Source organism: Pseudopipra pipra, chromosome 1 (genome assembly GCF_036250125.1).
Source record: "Pseudopipra pipra isolate bDixPip1 chromosome 1, bDixPip1.hap1, whole genome shotgun sequence".
Lineage (NCBI taxonomy): Eukaryota > Metazoa > Chordata > Aves > Passeriformes > Pipridae > Pseudopipra > Pseudopipra pipra.
This window is the reverse complement of record NC_087549.1, coordinates 94270305-94290567: the sequence shown is the minus strand read 5'-3', so window position 1 is coordinate 94290567 and position 20263 is coordinate 94270305. Positions and strand designations below refer to the sequence as shown.

At 40.5% G+C, this 20263-nt stretch overlaps 1 long non-coding RNA gene across 1 annotated transcript in view; it reads left to right on the top strand.

Annotated features, from left to right (window-relative positions):
- LOC135419453 (uncharacterized) overlaps positions 1-14938 on the top strand; it is a 30282-nt gene extending 15344 nt beyond the window's left edge. Inside the window, exons 2-3 of the long non-coding RNA XR_010433000.1 lie at positions 12113-12262; positions 14493-14938. This is a non-coding gene — a long non-coding RNA (uncharacterized LOC135419453). The remainder of the gene's footprint in view (positions 1-12112; positions 12263-14492) is intronic.
- The last annotated feature ends 5325 nt before the right edge of the window (positions 14939-20263 follow it).

Here is a 20263-nt window from a genome sequence, read left to right as displayed (position 1 = left end):
CTCAGCATGATCCTTTGGTTGTTGTGTACGTGCTGTGTGATGGCACTCAGGATGATCTGCTCCATGACCTTCTCTGGAATTAAGGTCAGGCTGATAGGGCTGTAGCTCCATGAATCCTCCTTATGGCCCTTCTGGTACATGGCAGGTCTGTTGAAAATCATGGAAAGTGGTTCAGCAAGCACCTCTGCCATGTCCCTCAGTACCCTCTAGCGGACCCCATCTGGCCTCATAGACTTGAGTATGTCTAAGTGATGTAGAAGGTCATTGGCCATTTATCCTTGGATTTTGGGGCTTCTTTCTGCTCCCTGTCCCTGTCCTCCACCTCAGGGGACCGGGTACCCAGAGAACAACCAGTCTTCCTATTAAAGTCTGAGGCAAAGAAAGTATTAAGTATCTCCACCTTTTCCTCATCCCTATGTCTCTTTCTGCATGTATTAAAGATGTAGATTTTCCTTAGCTCTCTTTTTGTTGATAATGTATTTATAGAAACATTTTTATAGTCTCTCATGGTAGTAGTCAGACTAAGTTCTAGTTGGGCTTTGGCCCTTTTAATTTTCTCCCTGCATAACCTCACAACATCCTTGTAGTCCTCCTTAGTGTCCTGCCCCTTCTGCCAAAGGTCATAAACTTTCTTTTTTTTTCTCCTGAGTTCCAGACAAAGCTCTCTGTTCAGTCAGGCTTCTTTTTTTTTTTCCTACTGGCTCATCTTTTGGCCTGTGGAGACAACCTGCTCCTGTGTCTTTAGGATTTCCTTCTTGAAACATGGCCAGCCTTCCTGGACTTCTTTCCCCTGCAGGATTGCCTCCCAGGGGACTCTGTCAACCAGTCTCCTAAATAGGTCAAAGTCTCCCCTCCGGACATCGTAGCAGACTGGAGGATTTAACCTTTATCTATGAACAAATCCACAGGCTCTAGCCTGAACTGGTACTTCAGTCCTCTCAGGAAGAGAGAAACACGGACTCCGGTCCCTGGGACATGGGTCAACAGTGTCACAAAAAAGGATGAGTACTAGTTTCTCTCTCATCCATATTCTCTCTCATCCACATTTAGGCATCTGACTGTGGCCTGAAATGATGAGATCAGGTTAAAAAAGCAGAGCTAGAAGAGGCTTAGCACAATTTCCCAAAGCACTATATACTTATTTGTGTCTAAGTATGAATACACAAGGCTAACTTTAGTTCCTGTTTTTGAAAATGTTGGCTCTAATCTACATAGACCATCATTTATTCCCTGCACTGCCCCCTTGACTCCCTCCCATTTTTTAACAGATGGAAATATCATTTTCCAGAGCTAGTTTTTTCCAGGTGGAATGCGTCCAAACTATAAAAATGAATTTCTCACAATCATTTATGGACAGAATTAAAACCAGAACTTTAAAATAATTGGAATTTGCTGTCAGAAAATTCCAGTTAGGTGCATTTGGCTTTTGACTTTCCTTTTTTGTTATCGTTATTCATAAAGCTCAGTAAAAAAAAAGGAGAAACAGTGGCCCCGCTCCAGTTTTGCTGCTTTTACATAATAAGTTAGTCTATAATTATAGCACAGGGCAGAGGCTACAGCTCCAAAACTTTAGCTACCCCTTCTAATAATTTTCAAACTGAAATCATGTTCAGAAACAAAGTTGCTTAAGCACAGCCTTGTTATTCATTCTGTCAGCTACAGACACCTGCAGAGTCACCAGAAGATTACTCCTAATGCAAATAATCCAGCCCATGGCATGGAGTACATCACAGAGATTTAGTTACCACCGTTGGAGGGGAAACCAGAGATCTGTGGCCAGAAATATCACACAGATGGGCCTGTTTGAAAATCCGCTGCATCCTGGGCTTTCAAACCTTAAAAACAGATGAAGTGATTCCAGCGTGACCCCTACTGTGATATAATGGATCCTGTCTGTGCGTGCAGTGTTTGTCATGATTTACCTCTTGCAATTCCTGGCTTGTGTAACAGACTACAATTCTGAAAATGAATTACTATTGATTAGACATCCTGTGCTATTGAGTTCTAGGCAATTTTATGAATTTATTTATTTGAATAAAAGCTTTTAATGACCCCACTAAATTCAAATGGCTCTAGCAAAACAGCAATTCTTCTTCCTTTTTTTTCCTGTTTGCCAATGGCAGATACATACTTTTAGGCCCCGTTTATGCCAGCTATGACTTGCTGTCATCCTTAAACAGACAGAACTACCTGATTAAAATTACAGCGTGGGTTTCAGGAGAAGCAGGAGAGATCCTCTCCAGGGGACACAGTCTGCACTCAGAGCACAGGGGGAGCTCTTGTCTTTCTGTGGCAGGTGGAAGTGGGGGGTCGAGCCTCAGTGCCAGGGTATCGCTGAGGTAGAGCATCCCTCCGGCAGAGAATCCCTCCTTCTACTGAGCACAGCAGGAGCAGGCTGCAAATAAAGAAATACCGATAATACAATTGGGGGCTGGGCCCCTTAATTACCACTCACACCCTCCTGCCAAAAAGAATATTCTGCTGAGAAAGGAGAGGATTAGGTGCTGTTCCACTAAAGATGGGATTGTACGGAAATGAGTGAAGATCCTAATCAGGCAGCCTAGGGTTTGGAATGGGCTGTGATTTAAAGTCTAAATCTTGCCAATGTCTTATTAGGCATATCTGCTTACTGTAGAAATAAACACTGTGGTAAAATGTAATCTGGCCCTGAGATGTGCTCTGATGGAAACAAATGACAAAATGCTCACAGGGAGTCAGGCTCTCCATGCTCTCATTAAAAGCCTAGGAGAGGTCTGCTGAGGTGTTTCCAGTGCATGTATATTAACGGTCTTTTAACAGGAATTTTTACTGGATAACCTAGTACATGAGAATAGCATGCACATTTCAAAAATCAACAGACTACTTCCTCCCATCAGAGGAAATGGATTAAGCAGTCTTTTTGGTACTACAATGGACTTGAATGAAGGAATAACATGGCTTTTGATATATGATAGTTTCAAGAGGCTGACACAAAAATAGGCGAAAGAAAGTCCTCAAAGGCACCTATATGGAACATTTTCAAGGCTTGTATACAGAACATTCTCCTTTCATTCAGGCAAAAAGGATGTGCTTACATGGCAGAAAGGACAAGGAGTGGGAGTTACGCATGACTTCCTGAGATTATTTCCAACCATAATCAATGCAGTACTAATGCAGCAAGGTATCAGTACTGTAAACAGCTTTGAGTATGCTGGCCATGGAATATTAAAATTTTAAAAAGAGGGAGAGAGAATAAGAGAGATAGAAAAGGAGGAAGACAAGATGCTCAAGAAGGGCTGCTCTATAACAAGCAGAAAACCAGGTTCCTGTAAGATGGATCTGGGCTCAGGCAGGCACTTAAAGCCTTTGAACAAGCTCTGCCGGGAATTAAATTCTCTACCTTACTCTAAAAACATGTAGCAATAAAATGGGCTGTTTATGACACAGAATGTCTACAATTTTAATTGAAATTTGTCAAAAACACATATCTCCATGAATGGATGCTGAATTTAACTGCTCCAAGTGAAAAAAAAAGCAAGCAAGAGGGTACAATGTAGTCAGTCTTCCAGAATTCTATGAAAATGTGGGCTTTTCATTCACTTATTAGGTATTTCCTACCCTAAAGGCAGATCATTTCCACAAGAATCATAGTTAAGTTTTGGCTGTAAGGATGGATTTGAATTTGAGCTCCTGCAGTGGTTCCCTTAATTCCTGAATGAGCATAAACAAGCAAGTGAGAAACCAGTGGCTGTTCTGGTACCTTAACAAACTGTTTTTCTCTCCATGATGGTAGGTGCTGTCACCACCACGAGGTGATGGTCCAGTCCCTCCTACTTCCTTCCCTCCTCTCCCCCCTGTCATTCCCCCTCCTTTCCCCTGCATTCAGAGTCTGGCATTCAAATCAAAGGTTTGCTTTGAAGTTATAACCTAAAATGGGAAGTTGATAACTATTTTCCTCCCAGTGCTTTAGTGATGATGAATTGCTGATCACAAAAAGGAAATGACTACTTTTCCCTCCCCCCTTTTTTATTTTTCCTTTTTTTTTTTTTTTTTTTTCATTTACATGTAAGCACTAAAAGTCAAGGCTCGGCACTGCAAATATCTGCAAATTCATCCCCTGGTTGTGTGTGCTACAGCAAATCCTATGGAGATAAGGAGCTAAAGCAGCAGGGGTGCAGCAACATAAGCTTCAAAGCTAGACATGCAATTTACTAGGCAACAAACTTAACAAAGGGCAGAGGGATATTTAACAGGGAGGTGAAATATTCCAACCATTAAAACCAGTAAATTGCTGTGATGGCCAGTGATTTAGCTCTGTACCTCAATATAGAATGTACATCTGGGAAGGAATACAGAGGTTTACCCAGGAATTAGCTTGTCTAATGATTATTTTTTTTCAAGCAAAGAGATGTTCTGATTGAGAATGTTCCTGTTGTTATGAACAGAAATAAGTAAAATAATATTTGGAGGGGGAGGGGAGAGGGAGGGAAGGCTTAGTAATGGGTGCTGAATGCTTAAGGTAATCATCCTGTTCATCATAAATTATGGTGTTTAACCATAAGCAAATTAGACCATGTCAATCTTTTAGGAGGCAATTAAAGCAATAGATTTTCTGTGGCCTGTTTTCACACACATGGGGCCTGATCCAACTCCCATCTACCTCTCTTGGGCACAAGCATATTTCTTGTATTTAGCACAGCTATGGCTGACTTTTACTATCAGCAGTAACTGGGTCAAGCCCTTAATACAGGGCAGAAATGTTCTTCAAAAAGAAAAAAAAAGCAAAAAAAAATTATCAGTCCTTATTAAAACAACAGCTCAGTAAAGAATTGATTATGATTCAGATTCCAGAATGGAGATTCTGGAAGGTATTTAGGTTTGCTGAGCACTTGCAGAAATAGCAGTCGATTGGCCTTTTTACCCCAGACATCTGAGTCTTCAGTTAGACATATTAAAGGACTGCACCTATGCTGCAAACTGCCCTTTTTTCTTTCATTTTCTGCAGTTCATTTGTGTCCAATCAGGTTGCATCAGGATTCATTGCATTTAATGGGAAATGCACTCTCCTGGATCAGATACCTGTTTTCAATTTGGAGAGTATCTGATTCCAATGGCAGAGGTGACAGAAATAAAGAGGAAAAGAGAAATAAAGTGCCCATAGGACAGATTTCTGCCATGTTAACAGAGCTGACAGTTTCTGAATCATTGGGACCTTAGAATTTACTTTTGTATTTTATATTTTGTATTTTGTATTTATAATTTGTATTTTGTATTTGTATTTTACAAATTATGATGGTGAAAAAAAGTAAAAAATTAACTATGTCTTTATTTGAGATTATTTTAAAATTAACTATTGTTTTTCTCAAAGAATGGATTTTGTTTTTACATAAAAGTTCCCTTACCACAGTGTTTCCCCAGATTCACAACCTTCTAAGGAGACCAATACTCTGCAATGATGGTCTGCAGAAGTACTCTTGACATACCACCTAAGTCAGCATCAGGTTCACTACTGGTTAGAGTGGGATGCAGTTCAGGCTCTTTATCACCTGCTGTTATCTTTCAAGTGTCAGCTTGAGGGTTCAACAGGGAATGGCGAACAATGTTGCTGTGTGGACTTTTTTTTTAATTAAAAAGTCTGCCTCAAAAATTTTTTTTCCTTTTTTTTTTTTTTTCCAAATCATGTCATGGAGACAGCATATTTTCTGTACCAAGCTATGATGTAATTCATAATAGGAAGAGCACCTGGGCTGATTTATCTATGGCAGAAACATCAGTGTAACTTTTTCCTAACAAGTAGAAAGAAAAATTTTGTGTCATCACAACATTAGTACCGTAGACCTCTGCTTCAGTTCAAAAACAGTCTGTGGAGATTTATTTGATCTATTTGAATTATACAGAAGCTAGATCTGTCAAAATTAATATTTTCAACTTGCTTACAGGCATTTGGAAGATGTTCCTATGTAGAAACAAAACAATAAAATTTAGGATCAACTTTGGCTTGCTTGTATCTCATCATTGCAGGCATCCGACATGCTTACATTGAAGGTCTAACAGAAGTCGCAGTTGCAGAAGAGAACCAGGAGGGCAGGAAGGAAAGTATTATTTTGAATGTCAAAGAATAAGCCAAGAGAGGCTTCTTGTTGATATCTAAAGAAACTGTTGAATCCTGCCCCAGATTGCTGTATACCCTGAAAAAATACTTCATCAGACTTGGAAGCTCATGGCATGCAACCAAGCTGAATTTTAGACAAACCACCAAGGGGCCACTTCTACTTTGCCAACAAGATCACACATACTCATTGAGATTTCCAAGTGGCATATATCAGCTCCTTCCCAGCCAGCAAAGAACAGCAGCCCATCCATGTTCCCTGAATTCAATACTTTCATTTGTCTCAGTAAGTAACAGACACCCTCAAGGAGCCACAACCTGAGCCCTGAGAAGTGGCCTATGTGCCTCCTCAGCCTGGGAAAGGAAATGCTAAACAGCTGGTGCCACTCCTGAGGGCAGCTGCCAGTGCAATACTGAAACAGAGGGGCCTCATCTCTCTGACCATCTGTTAGTCCAGTGCTGAGGAAAACTACATTGTAGACTTCATTTGTGGCCAGCTGGCATGCAGCCTTATAGATCTGAGTTTACCCAGAAGCTAGCAAAAGCTAACTTCAGGTCTGATGGTGGTAGCATCAGAGAAATGGTCAGGCCATGACAGAGCTGGGTGGATATTTTAAAATAAATCTGTATTTCATTAGAAAACACCCTGTAACTAAACCTGATATATTCTATGAAAAGAGACTGATCTTGGCCAAACTTTGTGTAAGTGGTCAGTAGGCTTGCGAGGAACTACACTTGATGGGATGCATTGAATTCTAAAGAGTCCACATTTCCAGCCCTACTTAAATGTGTTTCCTAAACTCTGACACCTAAAATCCAGAGGCCTGACCTGAAGTCCAATGGCTCCCTCAGTTTCCATGAGTGAGCCTATAGGCCTTAAAAAGCTATGCCTGCTGCTGAGGTTTATGGTCCCACAGCCCTACCTCCCATCTGGGAGATGGTAGTGCCATCGCAGTTGATGTGCTAGAACTGGCTGGCTTTAGTTTGCTTGGAGGCAAGGCAAAGGCTGGAGCCTGGGTGGTTGGGAGAAAGGTAACCCTGGCCACTGCCTGGGGCCACAGGTGACTGGCACCAAAATGACCACGGCCATGCTGCCCTCTCTGCCTGTACCAGACCTGCGGGAAGTCAAACTTGCTGCCAGAGGGTGAGGTCAGCCGTTGCTCCTTGTTCCCCTGACACATCTCCCTGGGAAGATGTGCCAGCCCTTTGTGGCCTCCCTTGGATCTGCTTCCCAACTCTGCTCTCCTCGCCTTCCCTTTCCATAGCTGGAGCAACCCAGCTCTGAGAATGACGATCCAGGAGAGAAGCACAAAATTTTGCATGTGCTGTCGTGAAGGTTTGAGTCAGCCCTGCTCACAACAAGCTCCCTAGGAGAGCAGAGACTATCCTAACCTAACCACCACAGCTGGCAGTGCAAGGTGCATTTTCACCTTTGCCTGCCTCCTTGAACACAAATACCTGGCAGCACACAGGTTAGCAACAATCACACCGAAAAAAACACTTCTTCCCTGGGGAGACAATGAAGAAACAAACAGCCTGTGACAGATGTTAGCTATGCTGCTGAAGGCTTTACTAAATGGCACTTGTGAACTGGGGGATAGTCACAGTACAAAAACCTACATAAAAGAGAAGAATTAACTGCTTCACCAGAAAATGCAAAAAAAAAACCACCAAAAAAAAACAAACAAAGAAGGAAGAAATTTGATTTGTGGTCTATGGTCTCAGCATTTCCAGTTTAGCAGCATTTTTGAGCTGACATAGCTGAGAGAAGTGAGGAAGAAAGGCCTTTTTGTTAAGACATTGGAATCAGAGACTAAGGAGATCTAGATCTGAAGAACAGCTTAAATGGGCCTTCCTGACTCTGCCTCAAGTTTCTTACATTTCCTTAGGCAAGCATTTAATCTCTCTATAGTGGATTCCTCATTTGTAAAATAAGGGTAATACTTCATTCCTCTGTCTTGTGTAATTAGTCAACCAGGGCCAAAATCATAAAAGAAATTAGCTACCTAAAGTGAAATCTAAGTGGCTGAATTAAAATATGGGTCCTCAGCATGTTCTCACAGCTGCTGCCTAGAGCTGGAGGTATCTGAAATCTGTATACATTAAGAAATGGAATGTACCCCCATGCTCTCACCTAGGCACTAGAATATTGAACATTTGGGCACCTGAATTCCCTTGCAGGTTTAGCCTTCACCCCTTTGAAGTTATTGTTTGAGGATTTATTGTAGTGACCATCATAACAGTTATCATTTTGGAAATAAAAATATCAAACTTGTCAAAAACATATAGTGGAGTTTCAAACTTTTTTTTTGAGGATCAAGTATTTGATCTGATAGGAAGAGATGTCAAAGTGAGAGGGTTTAGTGTAATTTACTGCTGAATGAAAGACACTGTATAACAAGAACTGTGTGATCATAAAGGGTTTGAAAGAGTAGGAGAATACTTATCCTGTTTGACAGCATTACCCACAATGTGTCATTATAGATATTGATGATTATATAGCCATAATTAAAGTGTTGTGTTTAAACAGATAAATGTAGAAAGACATGTCAGATCATTAACACAACTTTAAGTTTAATCATGTCTGGTTACAGAACCGAGGCAAATATTTAAGGTTCCTTGCTTAAAAGAAGAGTTACTACATCTAACCATCAAAGCAGAGCTGCTTGCCAAGAGCATAAAAACCTAATGGGTTTTGCAAGAAAATTATGTCACCTTTAAATTAACATTGATAATACAGATAGCATTTATAAATGGTAAAGTCATTCATATTAAAACAGTCTATCTCCAGCGACTGTAGATAACGAATCCACTGTCCTGAAAGATATTTTGCCAAATCAGGGTTTTGTTAGAAAAAGATAGGCTGGCAAATCTGGGTGACTTTATCTTTTCCTGACAGTTCCTTCATTTGGACTTTAACACTGACATATGGATGCCTTGTTTTGCACAAATAATCAGGATCATTCAGGCATCTACTGCTGTTATACATATGATTTTTCTCGTGATGCTCAGAGGATCAGCACTGACTTAGTGCATGAATGCAGGAAAGGACTTCATAAAATCTGTAGGAAAAATAGTTTTTTTCAACATAACATTTGCTATGAAGGATGAAAAAAAAGTCTAGGAAAACATCATTCTCACAAAATTTGCAAGTCTGGGTGACACTATGGCTTAGCATAATAACAGAATTACCTAATAATGCTGCTACCTAAATGTCAACTACTCTTGAAATAAACATGGGATGGGAGAACGTACAAAAACCTTGAGCAGAATGGTACAACAATTATTAAAAAAAAAATAAATTCAAAAGAGATCCTTACAAATGCTTCACATTTGTAAAAAAAAATTGAAAAAAAAAGACCATTTTAACTATAAAAGCATCCATCAGATCATATATTTTCTAAAATATCACAATTTATGCTCATTTTTTATTGTACTAGGAAAAAGGACTGGAGACGGGTGCTAGTGACAGACACTCATTGGTGAGCATGGGCAGAGAAATTAGTCATGCACTTCAAGTACAAACTGCCCAAAACCACCCTCAAGAGTCAACATGTTGCAGAGGCAAGGGAAATATCTTATGTATCAAGATTGTGTGAGAACTATCATCTGGAATATTGTGACACTTCAGCAGATACACCATGTATAAGAAAGGTGCCCAGAGAGGATCGACATAATTTAGAAATTTTTTAGTTCTGAACTAAAAAAAAAAATCACAATAAAACTCATTCTGGCTAAACAATGATAGAGACAGGATATTGTAACATTACACTAATTTTAGAAACAAAGATGAATTTTTTGGTATAACTAATAATCAATACAAAACTGAGTAAATGGAAGGAAATCAGGAGCGAAATTTCAAGAGGAATTTCAAGAAAAACTTCTTGACAGCGAAACATATTGGATTGTGGAAAAGTCTCCTCAGGGAAATAATGAAAGCATCGTCACTTGGGAATTTTAAAATTGCACTGAAAAAAACTCACAATAGAGTAACTAGTAGAGAGAACAGTCTTTGAATTGGCCTCAGGGAGTCAAACTGAATGACTTAATTGGCCTTCTCAGTCTCTAATTTCTTCAAAACAGACCATGTGTGCTTTCCACACAAGGGAAAAACAAGCTCAGGCAGTCCCCAGTCAGGGTATTGAGTTTCCCATCACCCATACTGAGGTGGAAAGAAGGCTGAGCTTCCCAGCATGGCCCTGGTGGCTCCATCCTCCTGTGAGTCTACTAAGCCCCCCATTACTTTCCCTGTCACATGCTCATGGCTCAATGAGAAGCAACAGTGAGGCCAGATTAATTTATTTCAGAGTTGTAGCCTCTCACCTGGGTGATTGCTTACAGGAACTTTTTTTATCCAAGAGACCTTTCTGCCCCACGCTCTTATATTTAGATTCATCCACAGGCAGACATTTGCCATAGAGAAATAATAAGCAAAAGCATCTGTGACTGTTGTGTCCTACCTTTCTATCTAACTGATCAGAAGACCCTTCTCTTTGTCTGAGCCCAGCGTCTGATTTTCTTCTCCCTGTGTCTTAGCGTGACTTTTCTCATTGTTTGATCATCTAGGGAAAGGTGCAGCTCATGTTTCAAGTTTCTGTATTCCTTTTTTTTTTCAACAGAAACAGCAAAAAGAAAAAAAGGAAACAAGAAAAACACTGTTACTTAGGCCAATAAAGCCATAAACGTGGAAAAGTTTTTGTAGTGCAAAACCAGTAACCTCAATTCTCTGGCGTAACACAACTGTTTTCTATGATGTACCAGCACGGTAAGGGAGGTTCTGCTTGTGATTTGGGATTTGATGGAGGAGAAGAGGAAGTGTGACTGGAGGACAAGATACGCTTGATGTGTGTACAAAATGCTTTTCTGTGTAAAATGCTTTGTTAAATTCAATCAATCTTAAGTTCATCAGCATAAATTCAAGTGTTCTTAAGTTGCACTGCATTTGTACTAAGGCCACAGAGAGGGAAGTGGGATGACAGCCAGATGCAACTTTTGTCTCAGTTCATTTTGCATGCAATGGCAATTCAGCAAACTAATAACAGATAGCAAATTTTAAGCACGTGAGCATCCAAAACAAAATCACTCTGCCTCAGCAAGTGTTTAATTAGTCTTTATTTACAGAATGGAGACCAGCAGATCAACATAATCTGGCCATTATGAAAAGTATTAGCAGTTTTTGTAAATTAAAAAGACTGTCTGCTATTCAGAGGGATTTGATTTCTTCTGACTGAGCACTGTCAAATGAAACCATATAGCAGATGCACAGCAATGAGCACACTGTTGTCCACCTGAGCTCCTCTGTTTTAAACAACAGAAGCAGACTTTTCTGATGAGACGCCCCACCCCCAACTGAAACTCATGTTCTTGTCCTGCTTGGCATTTCACAGCCTTTTTGTTGTCTTTTTGTTTCTTCCTGCTCATTAGGTTTCTTCCTGCTTACCTGTTACAGGTTAACCCAATTTTTTCCTTTTACTGATGTAACACCAAAGTGCTTAGCACTTTGTTCTGGATCCCACAGGAGGAACAAGGTGTCGAGGTGCTGCAGGACTAACTGTTAAGCTGTTAAGTCTGAACTTTGGGGAACTTCTTCAAATAACAGTAAGGGCATGGACCTGTTTGACCCAGATTGACCTTGGGTTGGAAAAGGCCACCAATTTCATGCATCTTGTAGCAGGCATTTTTGAATTACTTACCAATACTTTGTTATCTTGGTGCAACAGGCTCTGCTGATCTCATCTAATGGTGTTTGAAATCACTAGAAGCCTTTCCTCAGTTTCAGTCTCCTGATGAAGTCATATGTTAACAAATATGCCAAAAATATGGGCTCAAAGTAGTGCTTGCAGTCGGAACACATGGTTCATTGTTTTTTAGCATCAAATATGTTTTAAATGGTTCATTTCTACTATTTTTTCTCTTTTTCCCTTTCTACCCATTTCTCATGCTAAAGGACATCAATACCATAAAGTGCTTGAACTTACTGCTGATTTTATGGACACAGATAGTAATGTTACTTGGCTTTTATAGGCTTTTTTTTAGGTACTTAACACTACAAAGAAGGCAAGTGCTGCTGCTATATGTTACAGGTGTGGAATTGTGATACTTGGACTGTGGAATGACTGAGTTGGGAAGAGAACTAAAGCCCCCAGAAAGTATATTGCATTTCCAGTGATTTCTGTGAGTATATTCACATGTTTGTAGTTAAGTAAAAGCTATACCTCTTCCCCTAATCTGAAGCAACCTCCCTTCCTCCTTTTCTCCCTCCTAAAGCCCAAATCAAAAATGCTTGTCCCAGATTGTTTGCTGAAACTAGACTTAAAAAAAAAAATTAATAAAAAAAGGGCATGAATGAGCATGTGAAAGGTGCTGTGGAGTATTAGCAGAGCCTGTCTTTGTGGGCCTGAAAAGCCCACGATAATGAGCTCCTCCACCAGGAGTGGAGAGGGGCACACATTCAAAGGAGGGTCTTGGGCTTCATGTTTCATTAAAGGAAGGTTTCAGCCTTTTTCCTTGGGAAAAAAACAGCTTTGAAAATGGAAAGCAACACAAACTGATCATTATGGTTGAAAGCGCCATAATTAAAAAATCTCTCGTTATTCACAGGCTCCTGACAGCTGGTCGCTGGGGCCTGAATAAACACAGCCAGCACCACGTGAATTTTGGGGAAGATGCTCCATGTTTCCCTAGCTACAGGGGGGCATCACCTCCAAGGCCACCTTAGGCCCCCCAGGCTACCTTCCAGCTGGCCACCTCCAGGGGAAGCAGCCCCTGCCCCCTGCCACCAGCAGGACCCCCTGCCTGGGGACAATGCCCTATTGAGGGGGTTTAGATGTCTTGAATACCCCTCAGGCTGCTTTGTCCCCCTCTCCTTCTCCGCCTCCTTCTCCCCTCTCTGCCCTCTCCCAACCTCTCCCTTTTCTCTGACAGAGCATTTTCCAACCCAAAAGGCTTTTGCTGCGGTCAGTCCTCTTATCCTGCCATCACGCCTGGCTGAGCCTGCCGACCCAGCAGCGGCCTCACCCATGGAGACTGAGGGGAGATGCTGAGCTGTATTGAGTGCAGCATAAAATAAGCCGCATGGGCAATGGCAACACCCAAATGCTTAACAGGCTCTTAACACAAGAACAGAGGCCTGTCTCCTGTAACCCACCTGTTTCTGGAATAGATTTCTGGACAGGGGCACCCACATTTCCCTTCTGTATGTTGCTGGCTTTTCTTCAAAGCAATCCTAACTCTCCCACAAGCTGCATAACCCTATCTATTCTGTGCCGAGCCAGACTATGTGTCATTGTTATTCCAAGGCATCTGTAGACACTTAAATTGCCAACAAACTAAATATTGCACATGCTTTGCAGAGAAGAAGGGGAAGGGAAAGAGAAAGAGGAGAGGGAGTGAAACCAGAATGGAAATCAGCATTGGAATGGTTTTCTTTGCATGTTGCTTGCTAGTAACAGAGACACTGGAAGACGGGAAGAGGAGGGAGAGATAGGGGGAAACAAGGAAAATGAGGCAGGGAAAAAGCCAGTCCTATAGTAAACTTTGAATGGAGACTATAAACAAACATCTGCTTAGAGATGTTTAAGGAGAGAGATGGGCTTTGTGCAGTTGGGAAAAGTGAGACTATTTTATATGTATTTTATGTTTCAGAGACACTGGGTCTGTGAAAAGTTACTGAGTGTTTAATGCTTTATGGAAACAGCTAAAGACAGGAGTTGTAACTGCTGAGTTTTTGCATCCTTAACAAAAAAAAAAAAGTCAAAGGCTTCAGTTTCTCTTTAAATTGTTTTTCCAAATAAGAGTTTACAATCACTCAGAGGTAAATGCATATTTCCCAAAGGGTAAAATAGATTTTTCTGAGAATTTTTACACGTCAAGATTCACTATCCAGTGGGTTTACTGCTACTGTGAAACGACTGTTGGGATGACATATCAGTAACACTAATGTGACACCATTGTCATGCAGAATAGAAACAGAGAGGCAGGTTTACACTGCAAGGTTGCAACAACCTCCACCTCCCCTTAAAAGGGTGTGGATTATTGCAAGAAAATGAGGGGAAACCAATGCAGGGTGCTGGGCACAAGTTGCACCACAAATTCTCTTCTCAAGCTGCTTTCATGCTTCATAAAATTACAACCTCACTGAAACTGTTCCTCTTTCCTTTTTCTTCTTCCCTAATGTGGTATGGTGAGAGTTCTGGTTAATATCCATATTGCAAAATTAAATCAGACTTCCTCACAGCACGTTCTTCATATTATAACTTCCTTCCCATTTAGAATATTTCTTTTGATCTAAGAGAGATGAACTGTGATTAAAATGAAATATTTCATTATTTATTTAGCACTTTATAATGGCAGGAACCATGATCGCTGTTCCCAGTGTCACCCTGAATTTCTTTCACACTTGCAGACTCTGGGCAAACCCACAGTGCTTTGCAATCTTCATCATGGGTGGAAGGATGGAAGAAAGGATATGGAGGTCAAAAGAGATGAAGGAATGTGTACAGGATGGGTTACAGGTGATCAGCCATGCCGAGATGAGAATCTGGAGGTGAGATCTTGAATTCCTGAAATAGAAGTTTTGCTGAAGGCATCGGTGAAGCTTATTTGGAACCACTGCCTCCCAAACCCAAGTCAGCTAATATTTGATCCATGCTAAGTGCACTCCTCCTCAGATCAGGGCATTTCTCCGGAGAGTCATATTTCTACAAAGAGAAAGAAGTCACCATCTATTTTGAACATTAAAAAGCATTATCTTATTTTCAAGCATTTACACTGCTTCCTTATTACCTGTATTTAAAAATAAATGTAAATTTATCTTGGAATAATATACCACAGACAAATACTTTGATCATTCTTAGATTCTACAGAAACTTGTCTTCTAAAAATTCAGTTTGTACATTAAGTTTGACTCAACAGAACTCATTTACAACTCAAATCACAAATTGGGGCCAGAATTAAATTTAAAGAATCAGTTCTAAAAACAAATGTTGGTCAACAGATCAAATTCATCACTAAATATATGTATGAGAGTTTTGCACAATAGGTTTAGGGATCATCTCAGCAATTTACAGTGAGGAAATGAAGAATCAATTCTGACAATGTTAAGCCCTACCTACCTACAAGCTTGGCATTTTTTACATCTCAGGACTTGGAAACACTGCAGTTTCATGTAAGTAACCATAACTGGTGGCATTACAGAGCCATCATGTAACTTGTTTTTTAAAAGTAAGTAAGATACACCCAGACAAGACAAGTCCCCTCATTCTGCCCAGAAGTAATGATCGCAGAGTGAAAAAAGCTCAGCACCTGCAAAATAAAGACCATATGTTATAATGTACAATGAGAACTGTATTTAAGAAAAATGAGGAGAACAGTGTCCTTTCTAAAAAAATAAAACCGCAGTGTTTTTGCAGTCTCACAACAAGCCACGGACACATTTTGCATTCGGGTAGCAGATTAGAGAGCTCTGGGGCCATGGGATCAATATCTGCTGATACAGTAAAATGTAGAGCCCTAAAAAGCGATGTCAGAAAAGTACGTAACTGAAGCACCACTAGAGGCACACAACAGGGTGAGATTTCTAGCTAGTGATAAATCACCATGTCTGCTCTCAACATGATGATATCAGCTCATCATTTGGAAAATACTTCCAAATTTTGCCTCAGTAGCACTCAATGTATTACCAGCTACAACTAGTTCTCCAGTTACTCTGTCATAAGCACTCCATGACTACTTCATATTGTTCCTTTTTACTTGCCCATGGGTAATAATCAAGATGTAGGTGTTCTCTCTTTTGTTGTGAGTTTCACAGTTTTTATGGAAATCACTGAGGAACTCAAAACTCTTTCCCAAGTCATTTCTCAGTGGTCATTTCTCAGTACTCTTACTGCTACTAGTAAACAAGCAAGTAATGTTACAGCTTTAGAGAGGGCCTGCTGAAGCCAAGTACAGACTACTGCTGATGCTGACTTACGACACATCTGTGTTTAATTATACCTAAGGCAGAGAGCTTTGTTAATTTGGTAGACACAAACAAAGCAATTTTTGTTTCAGCTCTGCAGACCCATGAGAACATCTGTGAGTGTGATGGATGGATGGCAGTGGGAGTGCATACATGCACTTCCCAGCTACCTGAAGATGAGACTCTAGAATTTGTTCCAGGGTTTCTGTCCTGCCCATTTCTTTGTTAAGTGCTTGCAAGCTCCTTAGCTGGTAACGTAGAAGAAGTACTGCTTGCTGCCCTTCAGAGTGCTTGCATATCAGTCCAGTCAGAAGGGAGTGCTGACAGCACCTGAGCATCCTGACAAGTCACCCAAACCTGCTCAGGACATCATCCTGAAGGCAGGGTGGTAAAAATGCCAGCCAGTGATCACTAATATCCAGCCAACACAAAGCCACCTCTTGTTTCTGCCAGAACTGAAGGTAATTGGTAAACTTTAGCTTTTGCATTTGTCACAAGGAGGTGGTATGAGAACTACCATGAAGCTCAGTGAATGTTTATAAAGTGCTTCATAGCATAGAGAAAAATTCTTCTATCAAAAACTCACCTGTCAAATGTCAGGCTGTCAGTGTCAGTCAAACGTGTGCAACCTTTCTTCTGCTACTCAGCCACATTACAGCCTCCTGTGCATTGTCTGACATGACATTTCTCTGACTTCAGGTACAGGCTGGTATACTGGCAGCTGGGGAAGAGGCAGCCCTGATGCTGGATGACATAAGGCATACATAAACTGGCTTACTTTGGGATTCATTCTTCATGAAACACCCTGTGTTTCCCCCCAGAATCAATCAGTCATTTCCCATATGGGGTACTAGACTTTGCCATTCCATTCCCGAAAGACTCAGGTTAACTGAGAGGTTGATAATCACCAGCTGCTTTGCCATCCAGCTAGGAGGCTTAGTAGAGCTTCAAATCCTTACTGTGGTATGGAGGCAGCTACAGCGAGGAAATCATCTGCTTCATCACTGACTCTTACTGAAGCAGCAGAGAAGCCACTCAGTTGAACCTCTGTGAAAGCAGTCCCAGAAACAGCTTTCAAGTGCCATTTACAGGTATCAGAGGTGAACAATCACTGGGCACAGATCTCTTCCATGCAGGCTATGCAGAAAGTGTTCCTGGGGGAAGTAATTTGTATGGTGTGGGATGTGTAGAGGTTGTGACTGATCAGAGACCGAATTAATATCACTTGCCAGAAAATTTTATAGCATCCTAGGCAATCTACTTAATCCCTGCCCTAAGGAAGGATTGATGGTATCTGTTTGTATTCTTGATCAATGTTTGTCCAATGTGTCCACAAAATTCTCTAAGGCTGACAACCCTCTGAGGGCAATCTAGCCCAGTGGTACCCTGTCCCTGCTGTCAGAAAATATTTTTAACTTCTTTGCTGCTTTTATTTTCCACTGTCATTTAAGACTGAATTACTGTCCTCCTCCCTCTGCTATCCTATCCCTCTTTGCTGCAATCTTTCTCCTGTCTGGAGACCGTGCTCATGCTATTTCTCCGGTTTTCCCTGTAGGCTGAGTAACTCCAATTTGATCAATTTTATCCACAGGTCATGTTATTGAGGCTCTGCTCAGCTGATCCACATCTTTCTTGAAGGAGCAGAGATCTTAGCTGAAGCTGTAGGAGAGCTGAGGAGAGCAAGAAGAATTGTTTCATGTCTTCATAGGCAAGACTTCACTGCTTGCCTCATCATGACTTTTTCCTTTTTCACAGCAACATCTCAGCTCAAGCCTGTCTAGAAACACGACAACTTCAGATGCTTTCTGCAGAACAGCTACCCAGTCAGCTGCTGCTCATGCTGTATAGCTGGCTATTCCTGTCTGAGGGTGGGATCTTCAGTGTGGGAAATGATGGTCCAGGACACTTGCCAAAGCAAAGCTGTATACACTCTATACTCATTTGTATGTCATTATCTAGAGTGGGTTGTTTCACAGACACATTTAATTCTGAGCTCTGAGAATGATCCAAAGGCTTGGCTGACTTTAACTTATGTGTCAAAGTGATTTTTTCTGTCTGTGTTCTAGCAGGAACTACCTTGAAGGACACTTTTGAGAGGGCTGTAAAGTTATATTGAAAATTGTGCAATTCTTTTGTATTTGGATTTGTTAATGAGACTGCATAGATTTAACCAGTGGAATCAAAAAAAATTAAAATAAAATAGTCTGTAGGTTCTGTCAAGAAGAAATAGTCAGCTTAGAAAGTCAGCATTTTCTCACAGTAAAATAAAGAAAATAAAATACCAGTTTCCTGAAACCTTGGCATTAAATTGTCTTTACTTAAAAAAATCCTGCTGTGGATATCCCAAATGACAGATTCCTGCTCCTCTGGGTAGGCACAGCAGCATGCACAACATCTCTTTCTATAGCTTCCTCCAGTTGTTAATATTTCTGAATTTGGTGACTAAAGGGATACAAAGAGATGATTTTGGGAAGGTTCCATTGCAGTGACGTCATTCATCATTTGTATCTTTTTCTTTGAATAGTGAAAATTGATTGCCTCAGGAGAATAGAAAGGTTTCTGGCATAAAGGTTACTACAGAAAAAAGTGGAAAATCAAAGAATGAAAGGGACCTATCTCTTCTTTCTTTCTCTTTTTGTTGCCTGGAACTGCTGTATTTTATCAGTAGGGGAGAAAAAAAAGGTATCAGCTTTTCATTCAGATATTTTCTTACCATGGCTTTGATAATACCGGAACAGAATAATGGGAAACTCTGACCTTTGACTGAGAGCAGGATTTTCATAAAAAGCTTGAAAAAACAATATTAATATGATATATTGTCTCAACTTATCATTCCTGAGATAAGTTTCCTCTCCCCCCTTCTCTCTCTGGTCCAAAGCCCATTCCTCAGAGCATCAAATGCAGCATGAAAGGCAGTAATGACACCTTTGCCCCAGAGGAGAGAAGCCTCAGATGATACAGGCCATAATGAAACACTTGGTGTAACATCACTCTCTGCTTCCTCTCAGGGTGGTCAAAGAGTGCTAAAGACAGGGGAGACCTGGCGGTAAGTTCATGCTACTCATTCTTGCTTGGGCAGGTGGCAAGAGGTGGGTATTTTTATGCTGTGGGAATGAGTCTCTCCAGCAGACAGATCCCATTGTAGGTGTCACAGTGTTTCCACTTATTCTACCAGTAGTCAGCATGTGTTCTAAGAGGAGTCCTTTTCTTCCTCACAGAGGGGGTGGAGAGAGAGGGGACATTACATCCTTCCTCTTCTTCCCACGTGGATTGATTTTTTTTTTTATTTTTTTTTTTGTGTTCCATGAGTTGTACTCAATTTGTAGTTATTTCCCATGTGAGTAATACCTGGATAAGTTATGGCTTACATGAGCTCAACATTTGAAATGAAAAGCATATTGCCGTGCAGATTTGAATTATCCTCCAATATTTCATGATATATATTCCATCTTCATGGGTTAGTATTGTTACATATTTCATAGTTATCATTTCCCCAGTATCAAACTTCTCATTATCTGCCAGTACTATCCAGCTATAAATGCCAAAGCTCTCCAGCAGCTAGTGTGTCCTTTTTCAGACTTATAGTTCTGTGTTCTATGGATATTCAGTGTTTAATGGCTCTGAATAAAACAGAACTGCCATCATGCTCCTGCAGAAACCCCAGCTAGACTATTGACAGTGCAAGTTTCATTTAATTCCTTGATTCAACAGCCATTTCTAGATGTTTCCTGAGCAATGCAATAAACACAAAATGTGGTGCTCAAACTGAATATTTAGAAGTCAATCAGGCTTGAAATTTAATTTTATCTAATTGGTTTCTTACATTCACACACAACTGAATGACATTTAGAAAAATCCAACCTTCCTACATAATTTCACGTTTACTCCAATCACAAGATGGATTTTTTTTAACTTCTTTTAATTTCATTTTAATGCTTTAGCTAATTTACTCTCCCCTATGCCACAGGTCTAATACAGTGTTTTGGAACCCATCTTTGTTCTACTGATACAGGATGCTATCAAAGCAATATCAAGCTTTATTTATCTTCTAGTGCTGGATGCCTAAAGGAAAATCATATGTACTTTTGGGGATCACATTTAGCAAGTTGGGGATAGGGTTTGGCAATTCTGTGACATTTATAGATTAATGTTGAATCAGGAATTACACACAAGGCAGTATAAAGTTTACTGGTCCTGTAGAGAACCAGGGACTGGTA